The sequence below is a fragment of the Pongo pygmaeus genome, chromosome 3, assembly GCF_028885625.2.
Source record: "Pongo pygmaeus isolate AG05252 chromosome 3, NHGRI_mPonPyg2-v2.0_pri, whole genome shotgun sequence".
NCBI classification, from domain to species: domain Eukaryota; kingdom Metazoa; phylum Chordata; class Mammalia; order Primates; family Hominidae; genus Pongo; species Pongo pygmaeus.
In genome coordinates this window covers 36,453,382-36,470,315 of record NC_072376.2, presented here as the reverse complement: position 1 = coordinate 36,470,315, position 16,934 = coordinate 36,453,382, and positions in this window count along the sequence as shown.

The following is a 16,934-nucleotide window of genomic DNA, read 5'->3' as shown; positions in this document are numbered from 1 at the left end:
CTCCTCAATTAAGAAACCCTGATTTGCAAAGGCAATAGTTTCTAGACTCTCAACAGCCCGATATTTGTTGCATAGAAAAAAGAACCCAAAACATACCTACAAAGTTGCCAGGATTCTGATGGTTCAGGAAATTTTGAAAATCATCACATGGGGATCTAACTATTGAAATGGCTGATAGTTTTTTTTTTCCCAGGACAGGGCAAAACATTGACTCACAGAAATTAATGTGATTAACCTTCAGCCAAGGCATGTTCAAAGCAAAGAGGCGAAGCTGACTCAATTAGTTTTTGGTTCTGGAGCAATGAAGAGTCATGGCAGTTGCCCCGTCCAGCCCTTTGAAATGTGGATCAGCTCAATTGCATAATTGCTGCTTCTGATATTTTTCTTCCACATGTTTCTTTCTCAAAAGCATAAAATGCCAAGATGAGTGACAGGAAGATAGTGGCTATTCAATGTATGGCAAAGAGAACCAAGCTAAGGTTTTCTTCTTGTAAAGTATTTCCATTGAGAGCATTTTTATTTCTTCATCTCTGTGCTTTCTTCTTGGAAAAAATGTAATAAATGAGAGGTCAGAGCACCGGAACCAATAATGGAAGGACTCCAAATAGACAGGCAAAGACAGTTTCTATCTCTTCTTGCTTGATTTTCCTCTCATCTTTAGGATTTAGGTTGATGCTTTTAGGTAGACAATGCCCTATGAAACAAGACAAAGAATGCTTTATTGCTCAATTACTCTAGGTATTAAAGCCAACTGTCACGATATTAAATTGATATTAGATATTCAAGAGAATAAATTAAATCTAGGAGTATTTAAATAGTGAGTATAAAAATAAATAGAATGTTCAGCTCACTGACCTGGCAAAGAAATAGTCCACTCTAAAAATAGTATTAAATCATCACTTGTGGACTGTTGCATGCATTATCTCATTTAATCCTCTGGATGACCCCTATGAATGTAAAACTATTATGATTCCCTTTATTCAGACCAGGAAACTGAGACATAGAGACATTAGGCAACTTGCTCAAGGTCACATAGCTTGTCAGTGGCATGGCTGGGATCCACTCCCAATACTCTATCTCTCTCCCCTACAGCTAAGCCACAGGTTACAATAGAATGTGAAGATCTTAATCCATGATTTTTCTATTCTCTTTGCTTACATGTGTCACATACTCTCATAAAGCTCTTGATTGCATTATGAAAAGTTTCAAAGTCATGCTCCTTCTAACTACCAAATAAATTTGTGAATGTATTCATAATTACAAGTAGGATTCATTATTTCTCAGTCTTAGGCCCACAGGAAAGGTATTGATTTAGAACACATTATTATGCCCTAAGCTAATAAAGTGAATAAAAGCAAAAATTGGCTGTGAAGAGAGTCCTAAAAAGACTTCTAATGTCCTTTAATACTCAAATACTATTAAACCTAGAAAAGCAAACACACAAGCATTCTCTTTAGCGATGCTCTCACTTCTAATTCCTTAGGGTCTTCACACTTTAGTCTTTATCAACTGTCTTTACACAAAGTAATAAATTAACAAATCAGTAAGGTGTTTATGTGGGCTATGACAGTCATATTATTTGCCATATTCTCCTTCTTCCTTCCTGGAAATCTTGCCCCCCAAATTATTTTCTTTATATTCTTTATCTTCAACCTTCTTCTGTTTACATTTAGTCATGCATTAACATTTAAACATGCCAAATGTCTCCTATCTTGGACACAATGATAATAATGATAAACCACCCATATATTACTCCAGTTATAGCTCTACTCTCTTCTCCTTTGCAGCCAGCAGTTTCACAAAGGTTGGTGAAAAGTTACAATTTCTTCTCTTCATTCTCCAACCCACTCCTACTCTTTCCTCTGCTATACCAAATCAGTATTTTCCAAGATCGCCAATGATTTTCTCATCTCTAAATTTACTTGGAAAAAAAAATAGTTCTCAATCTACTTGAACTCAGAGCAGCATTTAATATGATCGATCACTCACTCCTCTTAAAACCCTTCCCTCCCCTTGTTTCATGAGATACACACACACGCTCCTTGTTTTCCCCATATCTGACTGCACAGTTGCAGTTCCTAGCTCTTCTCCTGCCTGCTGCTTCTCTTTCGGTATTGTGTAGGGATCCATCCTTTTTTCTTTCACTTTACGTCTTCTCCTGAGGAAGTACTATTTACTTTCTTGGCTTCAATTACAGTCTACTCCCCAACACTCTCAATAATATAGTAAGACCATTTATTGAATAATTACAATGTGCCAGGCACCACACTAAACTCTTCATAGGAAGTATCTATTTTATGCCTCATAACAACTCTTACATGCTTAACTCCACCCTGCGCTTTCTGCTAAGTCCTTGGACTGCTTATGTAAATGTATGTTAGAAAATTCTCTTGACTCTCTTAAAAGTACCTCAAAGGCACAATATTCAAAATGGCACTCTTCATCTTCTTTATTCTACTCTACTTCTTCCAGCCTTGTTCTTCCAACATTGTTCTCTAAATCAGTTCATGGTGTCACCAATCAACAATTGCTCAAGTTAGAAATCCGAGAGTCAAATTTTTTTTGGTCTTTATGCCTGACCACTCCGTCTAATCACTAAATATCACAAACGTTATTTCCAAAATATCTTTCTAATATGCTGCTTCTCTTCATCTTTACTACCTTCAGTCTACTCCATGGTTTCTCAACCTTAGCACCACTGGCATTTTGGATCAGAGAATTCTTTGTTATGGTAGGCTGTCGTATGCATCATAGAATGTTTAGCAGCATCACTGCCCTCTATCCACTAGATGCCAATAGCAACCTTCCCGCCCTCCCCCTAGAATTACGACAATCAGAAATGTCTGCAAACATTACCAGGTATCCACTGGGAAGCAATACTGCTCCCAGGTGAGAACCACTGCTTCAGTCCCAGTCAATATCATCTCTCTCACTCATTAATGCAACAGACTTGGTTTCTTGTAAATGAAGCAAAATGTAAACCTAATTATGTCACCACCTTTAAAAAAAAAAACCTTATTTAACTTATCCATGCCTTTAGAATAAAATCAAAATTCCTTAAAAACATTTCCAAGTTTTGACCCTTACTTCATTTTATTTGACCCCTCTTCATTTTTTGGGGGGGGGGTTCATATTAGATTTCCTTATATTGGCATTTCCTCAAAATGCCAATTTTTTAATCCTCAGTTTCACACAGCTCTTACTGTTGCTTGGAATGTTTTCACCCACTCCTCCCTCTTTACCTAGTCAATTGCCTGTCATCCTTCAGGTATCAGCTGACATGATGCTGTCTCAAAGAGATCCCCACTAACAAGCAACCATCTCTCCCTCTGACTAGGATAATGATCTATGCTACCCAAACTACCTGCTTTCATAGCACATTGTACTTTCCTTTTCACAATGTGTTTTTTGGTGTAATTACCTAGTCAATGATTCTCTTTCATGTCAATCAAAAGATCTATGAGGATGGTTAGTTACCATGTCTATATCATTACTCTGTTATGTACTTAGTTCTTGCTACAATGCTGAACACAGAGTACATACTCAATTCATATGTGTTGGATGAATTCTTGGAAGAATCAGTTGGAAGGAAGCAGTGGTATCTTGTAGACTACCAGGGCAGGAAACAGCGAAGTCTCATTAGCCACTAGAAGTGGGAACCAGAAAGTCAGGGACCCAGCTTACATTCTCTATTTGCTGGGGGCGAAACGGCCTCCTGTCTTTGTCTTTCTGACTCATTTGCTTTATTTGCTTCTCTCTGCACTTCACTGTCTTGTCTTACCTGTGCCAACTCACCCCTGACTCCACATGACCTTCAGATTGGGTTGTCTAATACCAAGTAACACTGCTACTAAGTCATAAATTTTCTAAGTGAGAAAGGAATGTTAGTGGACAATTCAGCAACCCCTTATCCTGAAATTAATGAGGAAGAAGATAGTGAAAGGGATGTCTTTGTTTCTATGATTATTCTTTTGGTTTTCCAGAAGACAATAGAAGGAATCGTGACACTCAAATGAAATGTAGGATCATTTCTGTTTTTAAGCTCCCTTTAGTGATTACTCGTATCAGAAGCATGGCTGGTAGGAACGTGCTTGGAATAGCCTTGCATATCACAGCAATGAGATGGAAGCAATTCAGATAAAAAGTAGGAGACCTACATCTTGGAGGCTTTTCCTTTCCAGAGCACCTCCTTTGCTTCTTAGGCCTTCTTTTGGAAGAGCATCAGCGCTTGGCTCCAAGAAAGCTAAGCCAAAAACTGTCATAGTCTCTGAATGCTGACAGGGCCACTAAGGAACATGGAAGCCAATCAGCATGGATCAAGCTATTTTCTTCTTAAATGGATATCAAAGAAAATAACTTGGTTTGTTTGATAATCCCACATCAATAAAATTTTATTTATTTTTTAAATGGAATTAGAAACGGTTTCTGAAAATGTTTTTATTTTACTGCAAAAGATTGGTAAGAGACGCAGGAAACTGTTGTCATTGAAGAGCATGTGTGGTGAAGGAGATACATATATGCTGAGACACAGAGAGGGAAAAATGGGCCAGTTGTGCAGGGGGCACCTGGGCTTTGAAAGCACACTTAGCCAATTGTCCCCAGATCCCCAAAGTGAGACACATCTTACATTTTGGAACAACTGAAATCATACTTCTTTTTCATGAACATAGATAAACACTCAAAAATGTGAGATATCAGGTGCCAGAGGCTGTCACTTGGAGCAAAGCTGATTTATATTGGAAAGCTAAGCCAAGGGAAACCCATAATTTTTTAAGGAAAAGATTTTGCAATCATCTTTAAATTTTCAGATGCTAATTCTTATCGTATTTCTATAACTACCCGCTCTAGAGCATGTTTAATGAAAATAAGAGATGATGGCTGTCATATCTTCAGTGAGCTAAATTTTATCTGTACTGAAAATCACTGTGAAATAATCTCTAATTATAAAGCTGGGAAACAGAACATTTCAGCACATGTGCATTGAAGGAGTGAGGACCCAGTTCTTACCACTAGAGCTGTCTTGAAAATTACTCATGTGGGCTAAAAGGGGAAAAGACTGAGCTTCTTCATTAGTGTTTTTTAAAAAAAATCTAAATATTTACCAACCATTCTGAAGTTTGGCCTAAAGACCTATTTTTCTAAGTTAGTGATTAAAGACATCTTATGATGCATGAAAATGTCTCTGATTTTGTAATATTGAGTTTAGAAATTATGTAACATACCATAAATAATTCTGTAACTGCTCAATAGAGGCCGTGTGCCAGGTATCATGCTAAGTGCCTCACATATTATCTGCCTGATGTTTACTTCCCACCCAAGATAATGATAAAGTGGCAAAAATCCAAGTGGGATTATCTCAACTAAGAAATTTCCAAATGCTTCGGAAAACTGTTCAAATCTTCAGGTAACATAACACTCCAGGAAAAGGGTAGAGAAAAGAACATAAAAATGTTTTATATAGCTGCTTTTAATACTGTAAAGGGTTGGATTTTTATGGACTGAGAATTATGGTAATATGCATCATTTATCCTTGTACTTGAATAACAATACTTACATTTAATTTAAACCAAATTATTAATCTATGCATTCTATATGTTGACACATGCTAAGCTATGTAAGGGCTATTTCCACATAGATCATAAATTCATTCCTTCAGCATTTCTTCCACTTCAACTCAATAGTCCACTTTCAAAATTGTGATTAAGAAACAACCTATAGCAGAACTAAGAGGATTCTTGAAAATGTCACAAATACTTATGCTATGTAACAGTTAATAATCCTTCTCTGGATTGCTACTTACATTTTGAAAATTGCATATTTTCCCTCTCTCTCTAAAACTACCAGTGGGAGAAGAATGATTTCTGTGAGCATTAAAGGGCCCATCAAAGCTAAATGGATAAGTCCTTGTCCGCGTCATGTGGCAATTGTCTCCAGGCTGGCCATCTCTATCCATCAAAACACATATGATGTGCTAGAATTTGTGTTAAACTTAGCATGGTGTAATGATCTTAAACCCACTGTCATATGTTCATTTTGTTTAGAGATATATTTCATGGAAATGTTGCTGTTAGCTTAAAATTCTCAGGTTCACAAAAATCAAAAACAAAAACAGGCCGGCCACTGTGGCTCATGCTTGTAATCCCAGCATTTTGGGAGGCTGAAGCGGGTAGATCATGAGGTCAGGAGTTCGAGAGCAGCCTGACCAACATGGTGAAACCTGTCTGTACTAAAAATACAAAAATTAGCTGGGTGTGGTGGCACGCACCTGTATTCTCAGCTACTCGGGAGGCTGAGGCAGGAGAATCACTCGAACTGGGGAGGTAGAGGTTGCAGTGAGCCGAGATCGTGCCACTGCACTCCAGCCTGGGTGACAGAGCAAGACTTTGTCTCAAAAAACAAACAAACAAACAAATAAAAAACCAAACCAAACAAAAAAAACAACCCATAAACTTTGAAAATTTTAAACCACCTCAGGTTTCACTAAATGAAAATACATTTGATCACATTTACCTATTTGAGGGGGAAAATTAACCAAATGGACTTTTCTGAGGCTTTATTAAGTCTTTTTGAATTGTTGTAACAAGCATTAGTGGAACATTGATGAGTTAAAAAAAAAAAGCCAAAATAGACTTAGTTGATCATTAAAAAAAAAAAAACCTGAAAATGTTACCTTATTATTTTGGTTTTTAGACATATCCTTAAGGCTGGATCAGATTGATCCACCAACAATTCAACTGAACACTTGCTATTCTACCTTGGGACAAGGAAACTCATCCATCGATCACCCCAACATTGTCTGAGATACACTAAGTCACTCCCATTGTATAAGTTTCTTCAAAAGAGAACATCAAACATTTTTTGTACTAAGAAAGAATAAAATTTCCTGGCCGAAATCTGATAAATTTTGTGCATTTCTTGGTGAAGTAATTTTGCCTGTCTGTACATGTCAGTGTCTTCTGGCTCAAAAGGTCACCTATGTCTTACAACTTCTGAACTAGAATGTCTGTTTTATATTAAAATTATATGTTTGCTATTCTGTAGAGGAACTGCAAGGGATAGAAAGTAAATTCATACACCATTCTAATTCAGGCTGCCTTTAAGAAGCTACCTTGACTGACAGCCACACTGCACCATATATTTTCATGAAGCCACTTGATGAGAACTGTGTCTCATCACTCACCTACCATTTTAACTTGTCTTTTCAGCATGAACTTTAGGTCACACAGCTGTGAACCACATTGAATTATAGGCTCACTTGTTTATTGAAAGTGACAGGATCTTATATATATATTTGTCAAATTGACTATCACATGAAAGTGAAAATTAAATATAAATCTGAAAGCTCTACCACAGTTACCTGATAGTAAGTGCCAATTTTTTCCACTTTAGAACAGTAGGGCCTTAAAAATCCTAACACATGAATTCTATGGTATTTTCCAGTGTTAGTCAATAATTTATTACATACCCACTGTTTGCAAATGTTTTTTGTATAATACATTTCAATATTTTCATCTTGGATGAGCAAACAATCTCAGAGAGCCATTTTTTTTCATAGTCACACAGCTTTTCTTTAATGAGAAAACTAAGACTAGAATTTAAGTCTTTTAACTTCCAACTCATTTGTCTTGCATCTCTGTTGTTCTATAGGTATTTCTCTAGCCCCTTGTTGCTCAAAGCTAGTCTGCAGCTCTGACGCATCATGTCAGCTAGAGCTCGTTAGAACATCCTGACCTGCTGAGTCAGAATCTTCATTTTGACCTGTGTTGTGCTGAACTTCTGTTGACTTCAATACAGGTGGCACCACGTTTAAGAGGCCAGGGAAGAGACTTGAAGCCGGTGAATGAGACACAGGTTTTATTAAGGGGACTTACATACATGATGGTCTAGTTGTGGCAGGCTGGACAGGAGAAAGAACCAATACTGTTTGTAAAAAGCAAGCAGTTTATACAGCACTTTCACTTAGCACCCTCCCTCTAGCAACCTCCACCTGGCAACATTCATTTAACCCAAAACAAATGTCCTTGATCTCCTGTATGGCCTGAATTCCACAGGATGAGCCAGGAGTTCAGATGTTCGTCATAGATAAGGAATGAATCTCTGGATTGGCCACTCCTGGATTCCTTAGTTTGGAACTCTGAACACAAATAAGTGAAGTTATTGCTTTCAGTTGTGTCTGCCATGCAACATGATCTCCAAGTGTTTGGCAAGCTTGACAGGCATTGATACATATTGTGCTAGGAGACTGGAAGTCTAAAACTTAATTTCAATGTAGGAGGAAAGAGCTATTAACTATTATAACCATTAAATCATTGAACTATTAAGTAAGCCAACAAAGAATAATTCATTGCTATTAATTATTGGCATATGAATAGGTTGAAGTTTTAGCTTTGTCTGCTCATGAGCAGTATTTATATGACAACAAAATAACTAAGGATTGAGAATATAACACGAGATATTTTTACATAATACTGAATAATCAGTTTGGCTTAATATTATTGTCTGAATTAAATATTTATCCTGTTGGCATATATATAAAGTTTATCATTTGAATAACCTATTACTGGAAGAATATATCATTTACACCTAAATTGTTAGGTCTGATCATCACTGCTTCTCTGGTGCGTAGGCATGGTAGATGCCATTATCCAAATTTTATAGGTGAAGAAAAAGAGCCAGAGTTTAAGTAATTACCCAATATAGTGTGATGTATTTGTTGCCCCTTTTCATTTGCCCGTCATAGGAACCCAACTCAAACCAGCATAAGCATAACAGAAAACTCTGAAATGTTTGAACCTAGGAGCTGTATCTCTCAAACAAACTGGCTAAATATGGCAGATACAGAACTGCTCAGCTCCAGATGTATCTTATCAGCTTATCATCTTCAGTGGAAAAAGTGAGACTTTCTCTTTCCTCAGAACTCTGGCAGAAAATCCTTGGGAGTACTCACTGTCACTGGCTTATTTTGAGTTTGTGGTCAGAAGGGTAGGATAAGCAGATTTGATAGGGCTGGATCATATGACTAACCACTAGTGTGCCCAATGAAAGAAGATTAAATAAAAGACAGGATTCAGCCCCTACAAAGTACAAAAAAGAGATTGTCTCTGGAAAGAAGGACTCTTGCTTTAGAAGGGTGAAAAAATGGTTTGAACTACGTTAAGATCGTAAACAGATATTTTGATTTCTCTTTTCTTTTGATTACTCTTTACTGAAGCATTGAAGCAGTAGATTTCATTTGGTTGTGTTGATGGGCTGCATTCATGTCAAAATCACCTTGAGGAGAATGGATGTCTACACTCACATGCATGAAGCCCTGCATGGATGGAATAAGAATCTTGGATGGGAGTGGGTGAGACAATAAAAGGGTGGAATCTAGAGTTTTAAAAGATACCTCTCTGTATTTAGGCATTTGAATAGCAATACATGATTAGTAAATACAAAGCTTCTTGGTTTTAATTATATTATCTTTCATTTTAAAGAAAAAAAATGTGTATCACATTCCTTATTTATGTAACCGTACCTGTGAAAAGCTCATCCATTCAGATGAAGAATTCGTGTTAAGATAGCAGGCAGCAGGTCAGCAGGTGGGGACTTACGTTGGAAGAAATAAATAGCCACTAGGTATTTGTTTTGTAAAACCTTGCAGAAAACACAGCATCATGCAATACACCCATGTAACAACCTGCATGTGTATCCTCTTTATGTAAAATAAAAGTCGAAATTATTTAAAAGGCTCAAATCAATTGTTTATTGCATTTTTTAATGCTCCTGTTATGTATGATGATCAACATTAATAAGTAAAATGAGAACTGTCAATCTTGAGGGTATCAATTACTAAGGTCTCTCTAGCCACATTTATGAGAATGAAGGAGAGAAAAATATCAATCAATGTTGTCCTGCTTAAGTAATATTTTCACTGCACACATCTGAGGGTTAGGCCATCATAAGTCTTAAAGTCCTTAGGAAAAGATACCAATTTCCTCAACCCTTCATTAAACATGTATTAAAGTATCCTTTATCTCTTTTCTAATAGTCTCTAAATGACAAAATATTTTTAAATTTTGGATTTTTTGCAACATGTTTTATTTAAATCTTTTTTCTGATCTCTACAGGTAATAGGTAGTGATCATATCTTAATCACCTGTTAATTTTTTTCAATGTAACATAATTCACAAGAACTCTAGTTCTTTGTTAATGACTACGTGTATAATAAAAGAAATGTTGCTTAGCCTCATCTTTTAATCCCCTTGCCCAGTCTATTATCTGCCTTTCTATAACCTTTCCTTTTTTTTCTACAAAGTGCTTGACAAGATATCAATCTCTAATCTCTTAGTTCATAGAAAAATCCTCTAAAGTCTTTCCAACCTGAGTTTCTTTTTAAACTCAGCACTGAAATCCTCTCCTGTGTAGTACAAATCTTTCTTCTTCTTCTGAAAATCACTTCAAAAGGTGTTTCATTTTTTTGAAAAACTAGTAAACCTCATCATACTTAGATGCCATCTTGTTCAAAGCTTTTAATACTTTGTTTGAGGCATGTTACTAAAGTGCTAGGGTAAGACTTACCACATGTAAAGATATTTACAGCATGAGTGGGCTGTAAGATCTAATCACCTTGGACAGCACAGACAGAATGTGAAAAAGGATACTAAAATTAAGATACCTTCTTTCTATTCCTTGTCTAAAGCTATCTTCGACTTCACACTTTTTGAAAATCAAAGCCTACCATTACAATAAAGTCACAAAGAAATAAGTCCTTTTTGTCAATTGCCTAATAAAAATGGAAAGAAAATTTAGTCAATGCCCCTCAAACCAAGCTGTCTGTGGTTTCATTTTTAATATTAGCAACAAAAACATTATAAAAAAGAAATCAAAATCCAAAATCCTACACTTAATCTTCCACTTCTAAATTTAAGAAGCTTTGTGTGGCATGGACGTGAAATATGCCTATGTATTCATAAGGTATTTTAAGCATAAACGCAAGCCATCTGCCCATCTTCGTGTCTCCCCACTCTTCATGCTATTTTCCTTCTTACCCTTACTTAGTATCTCTTCTTTTTAGTTTTAAAGCAATAAACAGGTTTAAGAAAAAATACATACATGATCTTATTTGTTACCTAAAACTATGGGTATATATTTATGTTTGTAAAAATTCTATTTTTATATACATACCAGTATATTAACATGGCTACACAGAAAAAGGGCTGAAAAATACCAAGTTATTAAAAATAGTTACCAGAGAAGTAGAATGAGTTGAGGTTGATAACAATGTATGAAGACAAAATTCCACAGACACATGTTTTATTCTTCACGTTGCAATAAAAACACACCTATGTTTAACTTGTGGAAATGTTTTACAAAATTATAGCCACTTTCAAACCATTGCTTGGTAGAGAATTTTGAGTCAAAGGTGAAATCCCAGTTCCTTGATCATTGTCATTCTTACCCTTTGAGTCTAAGTGAGCAGAGGTGAGTTTCAGTAAGATAGAAGAACAAGTAACATTAAATGTAGAGAAGTTGAGGACGTTAAAGAAATGAGCCATTGCTGTGGTTATAAGAGTTGATTGGTGACTTTCAATAAAATATTTCAGCAAGAGTGGAAATAAGAAATTGGAGTAAGAGAAGGTTAAAGAACTTAAATTTGTTCAGCTGAGTGTGAACTATCTTTTCAAAACATTAATACTTCAGGGAATGAGAGAAACAGATTCATAGCTTAAAGGAATAATAGGGAAGGACATATTTTTAATGTAGGAGGGAAGACTTTATCATGTTGAGGCCAGAGGGGAGGACGAGTATAGTGGAAATCTCATGAAAATACAAGAAGTTGGGTATTTGATGTTACAAACCTAAGCATGAAGCCTTGAAGAGACAGGGAAAAAGTTTAAAAACTTTAAAAAGATGCAATAATGGCTAATGCTATTTAAAAGATGCAATGATGGCTAATTCTCTTGAAAGGTAAAATTTTCATGCAGTGAAAATAAATTTGACCAAGTAAACAGTGGCTTTTCTACAGAAAAAAAGAATTACAGCATTTTTTTAACCTAAAAGAATTCCATTAACAAAAAAGATTCATAATAATGATTTTTTACTTAAGAACTTCATTTGTGTTTACCTGAGTAACAGTACAGCAATGATTAGACAATCTAACAAATCCTTATAACCTAGTTAACTTCTCAGTTCTTCCTAGCATGTGATGTTGAAATCTCACAGGGAGAACTGTGCTACTTTTTAATAAAAACTATCTGGACAGCAGTTAAGTGGAGCATTAACCCATTTTGGAGAAAAATATATCTGCTGACTCTTGCATATCTCTGGAAATCAAATGACCAGAAGAAAAATATAAGTGACACTTCTAAATGTAGAGAGTAAAGAAAGAGAAATTAAAGACCCAAGTAGACATACTCAATGTAAAATTGTACAGTCATTCCTCGGTATCTGTAGGGGATTGGTTCCAGGACTCTCCAAGGGTGACAGAATCCACAGATGCAAGTTCCTTATGTAAGGTGGTGTACTATTTGCATATAATGTATGTACATCCTCCTGAATACTTGAAATCATCTCTAGATTATTTATAATATCTAATATAATGTAAATGATATGAAAATTGTCATACTGTATTGAAGAGTGAATAATGACATGAAAAAAGAAATCTGTACATGCTCAGTAGAGACACAATGATTCACTTTTTGTTTCAAATATTTTTGACTTATGTTTGATTGAATCCACAGATGTGGAACCCATTGATATGAAGGGCCAACTGTATATATGAATTTATAGAGTGCCTCCAACATGCAGGGGACTACATTGGGTGTTGGGGTAAATTTTAAAAGTTTAGGCATTGGAGAAACTTTAACATGTTTTAAACATATTCAGAATTATTTAAACATATTCAGAATTAGTATAAGTTTAAATTATTACATTTAAACTTTTTAAATCTTCCATGTAATGAATAAGTTCTATATAATCCTGCTGGAAAAATTTTACATGATCACTAAATAAATTTTGGAAAATACAGAAAGGAATTAAATAGAGAATGAAAATCACCTTTAATCCCTCTACTGAGAAATGGCCACTATTAATATTTTGGTGTTTTTACTTACAGTAATTTTTTTCCCCATGCATTGCTTTTATTACGTGGCAAATAACCTATTATCTCCATTGGATGGAGTCCTCCAAGTGGAGTTACTGGATGGGAGTGTATAGACACTTTTTAAAGTCTTGAAACATATTTACTAAATGGATTTCCAGAGAACTTCCATCAGCTCATGTGCACTTGCCTGGATTAAATGTGTATGTTTTTGGAAATCTTGACTGGTTTACTAGATAAAAATGCAATCTCATCATTGTTTTTATTTTCTTTTTTATTAGTTTCAACAACCAACATTCATTAAAACTACTATGCACAGGGAGCAATTCTAGGCCCCATTTAGACATAAATGTGAATATGAAAGTGTCTGCCCTGAGGGAGCACAAAATAGAGGAAACGTTTACATAGGAGGCAGCAAGATGAATGTTCTGATGATGCACAGGGTGGACCCTAAGTGATGGGAGCAAAAAGGAGGAGAGTTTAACCTTTCTTGGAGGCCTGTGATTAATGATTTTATTTTTTCTCATGGAGGATAAAGAGTACACTGAAAATTGTAAATATTCTTTCTTTTTTTTGTCCCAGAGACAGAGTCATGCTGTGTCGCCCAGGCTGGAGTACAGTGGCGCAATCTCAGCTCACTGCACCCTCTGCCCCCCAGGTTTAAGCAACTATCCTGTCTCAGCCTCTGGAGTAGCTGGGATTACAGGCGCTCGCCACCACGCCTGGCTAATTTTTGTATTTTTAGTAGAGACGGGGTTTTACCATGTTGGCTAGGCTGGTCTCAAACTCCTGACGTTGTGATTCATCCACCTCGGCCTCCCAGAGTGCTGAGATTACAGGCATGAGCCACCACCCCTGGCCGGCCGTACATATTCTTTAATTTGAATACAAGTCTATAAAAGAAGGTTATCATTTTCATTTTATAGGTAAGGAAACAAGTTTAAACAGAGAATGATTTACTTTGGGTGACAGATCTAGCAAAGAACAAAGAGAAAATGAGACTGTAATGTCTATCTCCTTCAAAGACTCCACATCTTATCTTTCTACATAGATTCTCTGCAACTCCCAACAAGGTTATTTGATCTCTTTTGTTTTGTTGTTTGTTTAACCTGAGAATCTTGTCCTAATTCAGAGATCAATTTGATTTTCCAGTTCTGCTTCCGCTCAGATGTTCAAGGCATTGAGTGAGCTCAAAGTTAGATCTGAGTGGTCCCTGGAGGCCACCAAGTTCAACCAGCTCTTGTCTTGGATGAGGAAGCTGATGCTCAGAGAAGAAAGCATCATAATTACTTGTGGTGGAGCTGACACTAGCACTTGCACATCCTGATTTCTAACCCACGTGGCCTTCCTCAAAACCACACTGGTTTTGGCGTTTAATTTTTGGTTCAACAATATCTGAGGTCTGAACCCCAAATCAAATGCATTTTTTTAAAATTTGGGGGAATCAATGTTCAGTTTTGTTCAAATTCTTTTTCTGTGTTGGTTGAAGTGTGCAGAGATATTTAGACAGTCTGCTCTGCTGCTTTCAATAAGGGAAAGGAAGGGGAGAAACTGAACATTTGAGTGCCTACTCACTATATGCCAGACACTTTGGTACTTTTTACCATGTAGTCCTCACAACAACTCTTTGATGTAGCTATTATAATCTCCAAGGCACAGATGGGAGTATAGGGGGAGTTTAAAGAACTTGCTTAAGTTAAATTCCTCAGCTTCTACGCATTAGTGGGAAGATCAGAACTAACGTCTGTCTGACACCAAAGCCTCTGCCCTTCCCACTGTATCCCGCAGATTCCAAGTCCTCATTAAAGATTGATGTAATCTTGAGTACTGGATAGATATGATTATGATCTGTTATAAACACTTCTGCATCATCTCTTTCTATTGCTGAATCCAATTCCCTGCCCCCAATTTTCTCAGCTCCAAGCACCTGGAATTTACTTCAGTTCCTCGGATGAGCCATTGGATCTCTTGCTTGAGACTCAGTAAGAGGTAGTGCAGAAGAATAGTTAAGCATGAGGATTCTAGAGCCAGAATGCTTGGGTTCAACTCTATACTCAACTGCTTACAAGCTGTGTCATGTTGGGAAAGATGTACAAACTCACTGTTCCTCAGCTTTCCTATCTGGAAAATGGAATCAATAGTAGTGCATACCTCATCGGGTTGTTGTGAGGATGAAACAAGACCGTGTGTGTACAGCACTTAGCACGGGGCCTAACATATTGTAAATACTTAATAAATATTATAAATATTAGTGATTATTACTGTTGCCTCTGCAGTTGTTCACATTCCATTTGCTTGGAACAGTCTTTGCCATTACTCTTTTTGTCTAGATAATTTCTATGTATTCTTCAGGTCTCAGTTTCAGGGCTGTTTCTTAGGGGAATTCTTTCCTGACCATCTAAAGTTGGGTTCAGTGCTTCTCCAACATGGTCATAGAGAACCCTGCTTTTTTCCTATCAAAAAACACAGACACTCTATCAAAACTAAATCTTGTCTATAATCATCACCAATCTGAAGTTCTTTATAGGTAAGGACTGTGTCTTTCTTGTTCACCATTTTATCTCCTGCACAGCACAGAGTAGGTAGGAGTGTTCTTAGGCAAGTAACAGAATTGTACTTTAGTATTTTATTGGTGAACTTTGGGAAGTGTTTCCTTTCAGGGAAGACCAATAGTATGAAGGTCAAGAGGAAAGGTATTTTGGCACTCCTGCCTTTCTGAAGCCACAGCTGTTAGGTTGGGCAGGGCTACCTGATTGTGAGTCACACCGACTTTTGCTGCTAGCAAATTAATTGATAATAGCTCTGCAATTGTGATGCTCAGTTATAAGCAGTTTAGGCAGTGAAAAAATAAAGAAAATAGATGGCTCTGGAGGCACACACTGGGATGCAATAGTGCAAATTAATAATAATAATCATCATCATCACCTGGCAAGTGGACTGTAGGTAGCCGAAGCTGCCATACTGACTTCCATAGCTGGCAAGGAGATCCCTGCAGATTCATCCTGCAGAATGGAGCCCTCGGGTGTCTTTCTTCTCCATCAATGCATGGAGCCAAGTTCACTATTTGGACAGGCAGTGTATTAGTTTACTGTGACTGCCGCAACAAATTACCATAAACTTAATGGCTTAAATAATATGCATTTGTTATCTTTTAATTCTATGGACAGAAGTCCAGGATGGGTCTCACTAGGGTTAAGTTGAAGGCTGCATTCCTTTCTGAAGGCTCTAGGGGAGAATCCAGTTCTTAGCCTTTTCCAGTTTCTAGAGGCTGCCTGTATTCCTTGCCTCATGGCCCCTCTTCCTCCACCTTCATAGTCAGCAACAGCTAGGTGAGTCCTTCCCACATTGAAATCTCTCTGGTTCTTTGAAGCCTGGATAGGTCCTCTACTTTCAAGGATTTATGTGATTACATTGGACCTACCTCTATAATCCAGGATAATCACCCCCTCTCAAGGTCCTTAACCTTAATCACATCTGCAAAGGCCTTTTGCCATGTAATGTAACACAGTCACAGGCTTTGGAAATCACAGCATAGGTATCTTCAGGGGCCGTTATTCTGCCACCATAAGTAATTCTATCCTTTTGTTAAACATCATTGAGAGCGTTTCCAACTGAGTTGCTAGAAATGCCCTCTTGTGCTTCACAGTGTAGTGAGTGTTGGGGCGTACCACCTGCATTCCTCTCCATGACGCAGGCACTCATTCCCTCAGCTGCTGAGAGCATTGACAGCAACTGCATGCAGCTGGATCCCTTTTTGGGAATTGCCATTTGCTGAAAAACACCACCAACTCCAAAGTCACAGTTTCTTCTGGGGGACCACCTGCATAACTTGTCCTGGTTGGGGAGAGAGTGT